The sequence below is a fragment of the Oratosquilla oratoria genome, chromosome 42 (genome assembly GCF_046742065.1).
Source record: "Oratosquilla oratoria isolate Oo_2021 chromosome 42, ASM4674206v1, whole genome shotgun sequence".
Classification (NCBI taxonomy): domain Eukaryota; kingdom Metazoa; phylum Arthropoda; class Malacostraca; order Stomatopoda; family Squillidae; genus Oratosquilla; species Oratosquilla oratoria.
In genome coordinates, this window is record NC_134818.1 from 10,944,370 (window position 1) to 10,954,369 (window position 10,000).

The window sequence follows — 10,000 nt, forward strand, 5'->3', positions numbered from 1 at the left end:
AGGACAAGGAGGGTAGGGAGGAACAAAAGGCGAAAGAGAGAAAGAAAGAGTAACTGAAAACAACCTGAACGAAAAAATTCGGAGAACAGGGAGGGGGAGGCAAGGACTCCATGAAAAGAACAGGGGAATGAAAGAGAGGAGGAGGAGGAGGAGGAGGACAGAAAGAAGGGAATGAGTCAAGGGGAAGGGGAAGCAACGGTCAGGAGGTAGAGAAGAGAAGGGAAGGGAAGGGAAGGGAAGGGCAAGAGGGTGGGGAGGACAGGGAGAAGGGAATGGGTAAAGGGGAAGGGGAAAGCAACGGTCAGGAAATAGAGAAGGGAAGAGAAGGAGGGACGAGGGTGGTGGCATTTGGGCAGCGGGAGAGACCGAGGGGAGCTTTAAAGGAAGAAGATAGGGAGAGCAGAATACTAAGAGGCAGGTGGTCGCACAAGCAAAACGCAGTGCCACTGCATGAAGGCAGTCGTGTATATGTCTGTATATGTGTATATATATATATATATATATATATATATATATAAATATATATATATAATATGTATATATATATATATATATATATATATATATATATATTACAGGTGAAAAATGAAGAGGATTGCAGTTTGCAATCGAAATATATAGATTCCCCGTTTCCAGTCTCTTCTACTCCAACAGCGGTTTCTACGTTATATATATATATATATATATATATATATATATATATATATATATATGTATATATGTATTGTATATCTATTACATATCTAGTATATACATAATATATATATATATATATATATATATATATATATATATATATATACTGTATATAATATATATATATATAATATATATATATATATAAATGTAAGTGTGTGTGTGTGTGTATGTATATATATATATATATATATATATATATATATATACACATATACATCCACACGCACCAAGGGCTTTTCCCCTCTTACAAGAGAAGTAGCCAATTCAAAAGGCAAGTACCCACTCCCACCCATTCCACTCCCATCCACCACCCTTTCCTCCCCCCCCCCTCCCATCTAAGCTCCTCATGAATTACGGGTCATCCCTGTATCTCGCCCACTGCCCTGGGTCAGAAGCGACGCAGCTAAACACAGCTGCATCAGTTCTGTAGGCTCTGTAAGCTATAAGCTTTCTAATTGGCTTGTGACAAAGCTTTCTCCATTTGTAGGTACTATTTCTAACTCGTTTATTCAAAATATTGAAGACTTGATTAAAAAGGTTAAATCTCTCAACATTGATTATCCTTACAATTTAGTTAGTTTCGATGTTACTGGGCTCTTTACTCATGTCCCAATTCAAGATGTTTTAACCTTTATCTCAAATATTCTAGGTAACAGTATTGATGGTATCCCTTGTAAGATTTTTATGAAATTAATAAGTCTGTGTGTAAATAATTCTTTTTTTGTCTTTGAGGGGAAATATTACACACAGACCTTCGGGATGGCTATGGGAAATCCTCTTTCACCGGTTTTAGCTAACATCTACATGGAATATTAAAAAAAAAAATTATTACCAACTATTACAGATGAAAAAGTTATTTCGTTCATATATGTAGACGATGTTTTGTGTTTCTGGCCTAATAACCTATCTATTGATGATTTTCTTATTAATCTAAATTCACTGGTACCCTCCATTAACTTCACTCTTGGAATAGAAAATAACAACAGCTTGCCCTTTTTAGATGTTGAAATGATTAGAGATAATGGTACTCTGAAAACAAAAGTCTATAGAAAACCTACCAGTTTTCTTTCCTATGTTACAAAGGATTACAAAGGCGGAGCATGCCGACAGGAGACCTTTTGGTCCATATCTAGGTCGGATGCGAAAAAAAAATCATAATGATAATAAAATAAATAAAAACTATGATAATGTAAATAACAAATAAAATACATAAATAAATGCATAGGTATAGTTAAACAATAAACAAACAGGTAAATAGTAAATAATAATAAATTGACATATTTTTATTCCAATCACCATATCAATGTAAAAAGATCAGTTTTTATTTCCATGTACTTGAGAGCTTACAGGATTTCAAATCCTGAATTTATTGATGACGAAATTAGAACTATCCGGAATATTGGGGAAAAGTTAAAATATCCCACTCATATTCTTAATCAATGTCACAATACCGCCAAGAAACGCTTTTACAAAACTTGCAATCAAGAACAAGGAAATCATAAACAACTCTTGTTTTTCCTTTTCATGAAAATTTTCTTAGTATTGTCAACTTACTCAAAAAATTGGATATCAAAGTAGCTTTTAAATATGACCACACCATTAAGAAAACTTTACTTAAGAACAGCCCTCCTAACAACAACGGTGTGGTCTATAAAATTCCTTGCCAAGATTGTAACAAATTTTATATTGGACAAACTGGGAAAAACTTGGAGACAAGGGTTTCCTAACATAAATATAGTGTGAGATCTGTCCAGGAAAATAATGCGTTATTTCAACATAAAGCATTATACAACCATCAAATTGATTGGTCTAAGGCAACAATTTTAGCCAAAGGAAAAAGCCTACAAGAAAGAAATGTAATAGAATCCTGCTTAATATCAGGCACGTTTGATAGAAATATAAACTTAAGCTATGGACATTTTAAATCTGATAAATTGGTAACCCAAATGGTCACCAAAATCTTTCCGCCAGATTGAACCTTATGTATTGGTCAGGTCGATAGAGGTAAGGTCATCCCCCCATCTCGTATTGTAATGTTCTCCCCCCCCTCTCTATGGTTGCTACCTGATACTTACATTTAAACACAACTCTGTATCTCTGTCATTTAGTCTGAAATTATTTACTGTCTACAAGTTTCCCTTCTCCTGTGGTTATTTTGCATATATATATATATATATATATATATATATATATATGTGTGTGTGTGTGTGTGTGTGTGTGTGTGTGTGTGCGTGTGTGTGTATGTGTGTGTGTGTGTATGTGCATACTGCTCCGGTGACGTAATCAGAAACGTACAAATAATGTAAAATGCGGAAAAAACAATGAACAAATAGACATTACGAATAAGAAGAATGAAAATTGTACCCATGAGACGTACATAATTAAGAAGACCTTTTAGTACGTTGTCAATATATTGTGAAAAAAAAAATAGAATTGATTATCATTCACTTGCAATTTCGATGTACATACCTAACAACCCTGTCGCGTAGCCATGCATAGGTACCATGCATGAGTACCATGCGCTGGTACCGTAATGAATTGACGAACTAACAAGAAAATAAACAAGAGCGTATTCTTTTGAAAATTAGAGGAAGGGAGACGAATGTAAATATGAATTTATTTACGTGTGGTGAAGTAACAGAGTCAGTTTAAGAAAGACAGTGATGTGTAATGAGAAATAATAATCAAAGGGAACAAGTAAAGAGGAAGAGAGGAAGAAAAAGTGAGGTAAAGAAAGAGAGAAAGAGAGAGTGAGAAGAGAAGGAATTCTGAGAAATAGGGAGAGAGAGGAAGAGTGTGGAATTAGAAGGGAGAGAGAAAGTGAAGAAAAAAGAAAGAGAAAGGTAGAGAGAGGGAAGAGAAGAGATACTGAGATATAGGGATGGAGAGAAAGAAAGGGAGAGAGAGGAGGAGAACGAGAGAGAGAGAGAGAGAAAGACAGGAACAGGGAGAGAGAATGAGAAGAAAAGGGAGGGAGACGGTATGGAATACTGAGAAATAGGGCGAAAGAGAGAGAGAGAGAGAGAAAAACGGGAAGAGGGGGAGAGAAAGAGAGGAAGAAAGAAGGAGACGGTAAATAATACTGAGAAATAGGGCGAGGAAGAGAGAGAGAGAGAGGGAGAGTGAAAGAGAGAGAGAGAGAGAGAAAGACGGGAAGAGGGGGAGAGAAAGAGAGGAAGAAAGAAGGAGACGGTAAATAATACTGAGAAATAGGGCGAGGAAGAGAGAGAGAGAGAGAGAGTGAAAGAGAGAGAGAGAGAGAGAGAAAGGCGAACACAAGCGATCATTCATTACTTCAGAAGACGCTCAACCTCCAGCGGCAGCAGCAGCAGCAGCAGCAGCAGCAGCAGCAGCTTCGTTCAAGTTCCTGGAAGGGAAGCGTGGGTTCCATCGAGTGGGGTGCCTGGTCGACGGGGGGCGTCTCCCCCTCTCCCCCTCTCCCCCCCTCTCCCCCTCTCTCCCCCTCTCCCCCTCTCTACCCCTGTTCCCTCTCTCCCTCTCTCCCCCTCTCCCCTACAGACTCCTCCTCCTCCTCCCCCGCACACTCGCGCGCGCGTCCTCCCCCACCTCTCTCTCTCTCTCTCTCTCTCTCTCTCTCTCTCTCTCTCTCTCTCTCTCTCTCTCTCTCTCTCTCTCTCTCTCTCTCTCTCTCTTTTCTCTCTTCTCTCTCTCCCTTTCTCTTCTCTCTCTTTCTCTCTTTCTCTCTTTTCTATCTTTCTCTCTCTCTCTCTCTCTCTCTCTCTCTCTATCTATCTATATATCTATCTCAACCTCTCTCTATGTCTCTCTCTCCCTCTTTCTCTCTCTTCTCCCTTCGCTCCCTCCGCACGCACACCCCCTTCTCCTCAGGCGCAGACTTCCTCTCGTCTTCCTCCTTCACCTATTTCTCCTCCTCGTCCCCAGACCATCTTCTCTTCTTCCTGCTCCTACTTCTCTTCTCTCTTTCTTCTCCTTCCTTTCCTCCTCCTATTCCTCTCCTTATTCCTCTTTTTCTCCTCTTTTTTCATCTTCTTTCATCTTCTTTCTCTTCCTTTCTCCTTCACCTATTTCTCTTCCTCCTCCCCACACCATCTTCTCTTCTTCCTCCTCCTTCTACTTCTTCCTTTCCTCCTCCTATTCCTCTCCTTATCCCTCTTTCTCTCCTCTTTTTTCATCTTCTTTCTCTTCCTTTCTCCTTCACCTATTTCTCCTCCTCCTCCCCACACCACCTTCTTTTCTTCCTCCTCCTACTTCTCTTCTCTTTTTTTTCTCCTTCTTCCTTTCCTCCTCCTATTCCTCTCCTTATCCCTCTTTTTCTCCTCTTTTTTCATCTTCTTACTCTTCCTTTCTCCTCCTCCCCATTTCTCCTCCTCCTCCCCAGACCATCTTCTCTTCTTCCTCCTCCTACTTCTCTTCTCTCTTTCTTCTCCTTCTTCCTTTCCTCCTCCTATTCCTCTCCTTATCCCTCTTTTTCTCCTCTTTTTTCATCTTCTTTCTCTTCCTTTCTCCTCCTCCCCATTTCTCCTGCTACTCTTTCTACTCCTTTTTCCTTCTTATCTTTCTTCTTTATCTCTCCCCCTCTTTCTATTATTTCTCTCTCCTGATCTCTCTCCTCTTCCTCTCCTCCTTTCTCCTGTTACTCCTTCTGTTTCTTTTCCTTCTTCTTTTCCTTCTTTATCTCTCCTTCCTCTCCTTCTCATTCTATTATTTCTTTCTCCTGATCTCTCTTTTCTTCCTCTTCTCCTCTTCCTTCTTCTATTTTTTCTTCACTTCCTATTATTTTACCATCTCGTTTTCCTTCTCCCTTTCCACATCTTTGCCTCAACTTCCGTTTTCTTCCCTCTTCCCCCTCTGTTCTTCCTCTTTCTTCTTCTTCAATCCCTCCACCTACTTTGAACCCTCTCTTTTTGCTTTTCCTCTTTCTTTTTTTCTTCCTCTTCCTTCTCCCTTTCCTCCTCCTCCTCCTCTTCCTCCTCCTCCTTCTCCTCTCCCGTATCCTCCAATACTCTTGTTCCTCTTGTGTGACAGTATCTTCTCATCTTTCCAAGTCCTGTGGGATTTTTTTTTTTTTTTTTTTTTTTTTTACTTCTTTCCATTTCCCCATCCTCATTTTTTTCTTTTACTCCTCCTCTTCCTCCTCCCTTTCGCCATCCTCCTCTTCTTTATCCACCAACCCTCTTGTTCCTCTTGCGTAACGGTTTCTTCTCATCTTTCCAAGTCTTGCAGGATTTTTTGAGGTTTCTTCTTGCGGAGACTCTCGACTTCTGGGACACTCGATGGCATCATCGTCATCATCCCTCCCGTCTTGGCAGACTCCTTCTGTACCGTGTGGCATTTTTCGATTTTATTGATGATTTTCTATTAACTTATTTATTTCTGTGACATCCCACCTCGGCAGACCTCTTCCGTACCGGCTGGTACTTTTCCTTTTATTGTCAATGGCGCCAGAGGATTCTATTCATCTGCTTGGCTCTTCCCTCATAGGTTGTGGTACCTCGACCAAGCCTTTCCATACCGTGTTTTTTTTCTTTTTTCATCTCTACATTTTCTCTATTTGTTTATTTCTATATATATATATATATATATATATATATATATATATATATATATATATAATATATGTATATATTTATATATATATATATATATATGTATATATATATACTTTTTTTTCTTATTTATGTCATAGTTCTTATTGTAATTATTACTTTTTATACTTTGATTGTCATGGAGCTCCCACTTTCTTGGTGGCACCACCCGAGGGTAGAAAAATCCTTTTTACTCACGTCCTTTGCCGCTGGACTTCAGAGACCTTAGTCTCCTTGGTCTAGTTAGTCCAATTAGCTCCCTTTTTTTTTTTTTTTTTTTTTTTTTTTTTTTTTATTTTGGTGTGTTTTTTTTTTTTTTTTTTTTTTTTTACTTGAGGTCTCTAGTCATGGATCTCTTTCTTAAATTCTTAAAAAATGTCTTTCACCCAACTTCTTCAGTCTTTCAGCAGCCATTGTCTATTTTTTTTTCATAACTGGTTTTCTTCGTTAAATCGTCTTTTATTAGGATCAACTCTCTTCCACTCTCTTTTCTATTTCTACTCTTTTTTCTCTTCCGGACTAAGTATTGGTTTAACCCACTGATTGTTTCTCTTTCTCTCTCTCTCTCTCTCTCTCTCTCTCTCTCTCTCTCTCTCTTAATAGTCGAACATATTTACTCACCAGCCAATCACATAACTTGTCCTCCTTGTGCTTCTCTTCCTCCTCCTCCTCATCATCATCACCCTCACCCTCATCCTTCTCCTCCTTCTCCTCCTCCGCCACCTCCCCCCCCTTTCTTCTTTTTATTTTCGTTCTCCTCCTCCGCTTCATCCTTCACCTTGTCTTCCTCCTCTTTCTCCTCCTTTTCCTTCCCTCCTCTTCCTCCCCCTCGTCCTTTCTCTATCTTCTTCCTCTTCGTCTTCCTTTTCATGTTCTTCTCTTCCTCCTTGTACTCCCTTTCCTCTTCTCCTCTTTGCCCCTTCCCTCCCTTTTCTTCCTCCTCCTCTTCCTCCCTTCCTCTTCCTCATCATCCCCTCCTCTTCCTCCTTTTTGTCCCTTACCTCCCTTTTTTCCTCCTCTTCCTTCCTCTTCTCCATCCTCCCCTCCTCTTCCTCCCTTCCTCCTCCCCTCTCCTTCCTCCCCACCCCCACTTTATTTTTATGTGTCTTGTTAAAAAAAAAAAAAAAATCTGTTCTTCGCGATGGTCAGACCGACCTGGCAACAACAACAACCTCCTCCTCCTCCTCCTCGCGTTTCATCTCGTCCTCCGGAGGACCTCACAGGGACCCGCCGTCCTCCTCGAGAGCTTTCGGATCTGGTCCTTGAAGTATGACTCCACCTACTCTCTCTCTCTCTCTCTCTCTCTCTCTCTCTCTCTCTCTCTCTCTCTTTCTCTCTCTCTTTTTCTCTCTCCCTTTTTCTCTCTTTCTCCCTCCCCCCCTCTCTCTCCCTCTCTCTCTCTTTTTTCTCTCTCTCTCTATCTCTCTCTCTCTCTCTCTCTCTCTCTCTCTCTCTCTCTCTCTCTCTCTCTCTCTCTCTCTCTCTCTCTCTCTCGCTCTCTCTCTCTCTCTCTCTCTCTCTCTCTCTCTCTCTCTCTCTCTCTCTCTCTCTCTCTCTCTCTCTCTCTCTCTTCCTTCTCTGTTAAGAGACCTTTTGGCATGTCACCATCTCCTCTTCGTCCTACTCTTTCTTTTCCTCCTACTCTTCCTCTTCCTTCTTTTCCTCCTCCTTGTCCTCTTCTTCCTCCTTTTGACCTTTCTCTTCCTTCTCTTTCCCTCCTCTTCTTCCTCCTCGTCTTCCCCCTTATTCTACTCTTCCTCTGCGTCCTCCTCCTCCTCCTCTTCCTGTTCCTCTTCCTCTTTCCTCGAGGTTGCACCTACTCCCTCTAAAGTGATGAATAAGAAACTTTAATGTCTTCCGTATTGCTGACGCCAGGCAATTTTCATCAGCATTGTGGAAACACATGGGCAGTGACGAGCTGGTGACGGAAAAAGCATTTAAATATTTCACGTGCGGTAACCAGCGCTTCTGTCTTTGGTAACAATACGGAGCAGCAGACGTGTTATCAAAGAGATGGTCAGTGAGAGATTTAAGGGAGACAGTAACAGAACGGAGAGCTAGTAGGATTCAAAATTGAGCAGGATTATTTATTGTATTTTATTTATCTATTTATAGGTTCCCTAATTTACTTGTTATTTTTTCATTTAATCTTATTTGAGCAATTGTTCATTTGTTGGTTTATTGGTCTAATTATTTGTTTTTAGAAGAAAAGTTTACTTACCGTAAAAGAACGATGTGTGACTCTGGTCCTTAGGGTCATCATTATAAAGTCCCAAAGCTGTTGACCCACATAAAATTGATGATTGTCAATACCCAATACTGGGATGACAGGAGGCAGAAAATGATATGCTTAGATCTTGATATTTTTAAGGGCGAAAATGACCCAGAAGGAAGAAATGAAAATTTCTTAAAGAGAAAGAGAGAGAGAGAGAGAGAGAGAGAGAGAGAGAGAGCAGGTTTCAATAGACTGCGTGATACCCTCAGTGACAAAGAGGTATAAAGAAGGGGAGTTCGGTTTCTGGAAGAGAATGAATCCAAAATTTATGGAAATGGAACTCTGGGACTCAGCAAATGGTGCGAAGTCGCCATGCACTCGAAGAGAACCGGGTACTGAAGAAGGTTCTAGTCAGCGTATTTTGAAAAAAGAAAAAAAAAAAAAGAGGTAAATCGCTGCTCCAAATGACTTTCCAGCCGCGGGTAAAAAATAAATAAATGGATATAGATGAAAAATTAGAAATAAAAAATAAAGATAAACTGATAAAATATAATGTGGATAGAACATCTATATCTATCTATATATCGAAAGGCTTCTTCCCCCTTATATGGAAGGTAGCCAGCCAAGGCATATACCCACTCTCCGCCCATCTCACCCAACCAACATCCAGTTGTTTCATTTTAGCAATGCAGCAAGACACAGTACACACACACACACAAACACACACACACACACACACACATACACACACACACACACACACCAGGACCCAATAGCTGAATATGGTTTACCCCCACCTATTCGTTTACATGGCGATCATAAGAATTACAAAACGAAAATTAAAGTAGCCTGGATAAAAGGAAATACAGTCAAGGGCTACAATCTTCATACTGTATTTTTGTTTGTATTTTGTATTTTATTGGCATCATGAGGCTCAGACTGGACATTCCAATGTCGAAAGAGCCCCCACTGCCTAACAGGTACTTGACTAAGTGCTTTGCTAAACATAGGGCTCTCGTGAACCAATGCAAGAAGCACGCAGCGAGTCCCGGGAATCGAACTCACGACCACCTGCTTATGAGTTCGACACGGTATCCACCGCGCTACCGTGCAACCTAACTACGGCAGTTATGGTGCATTTCTAGAGTACAGAAATCATGAACTACGTCATGTTAATTGAATTGTCATGTCATAAGGATATTGCTTTTTTCTTGAAAAAAGTTAAAAAATCAAGAGAGGTAAACGAAAGATAAGAGAGAGAGAGGGAGAAGACTTACTACCTCGTCATATCAAAGAGGTTCTCGTAAGAGAAAATAAAATCACCAAACTCCTGAGAGAGAGAGTGAAAAAGAGAGTGAGAAAGAGAGAGAGAGACAGAGACAGAGCGACTCGGATTGGGCTTGTTCCAAACTTCAAAGATCTTGAGGTCTTCTTTAAAGAAAAGAGAAATGTAATAAAGCTTTATGTAGTTAGTGTATTTGCTTAACTAAGAGCGGTTGAAAAGTACAATATTACTGCG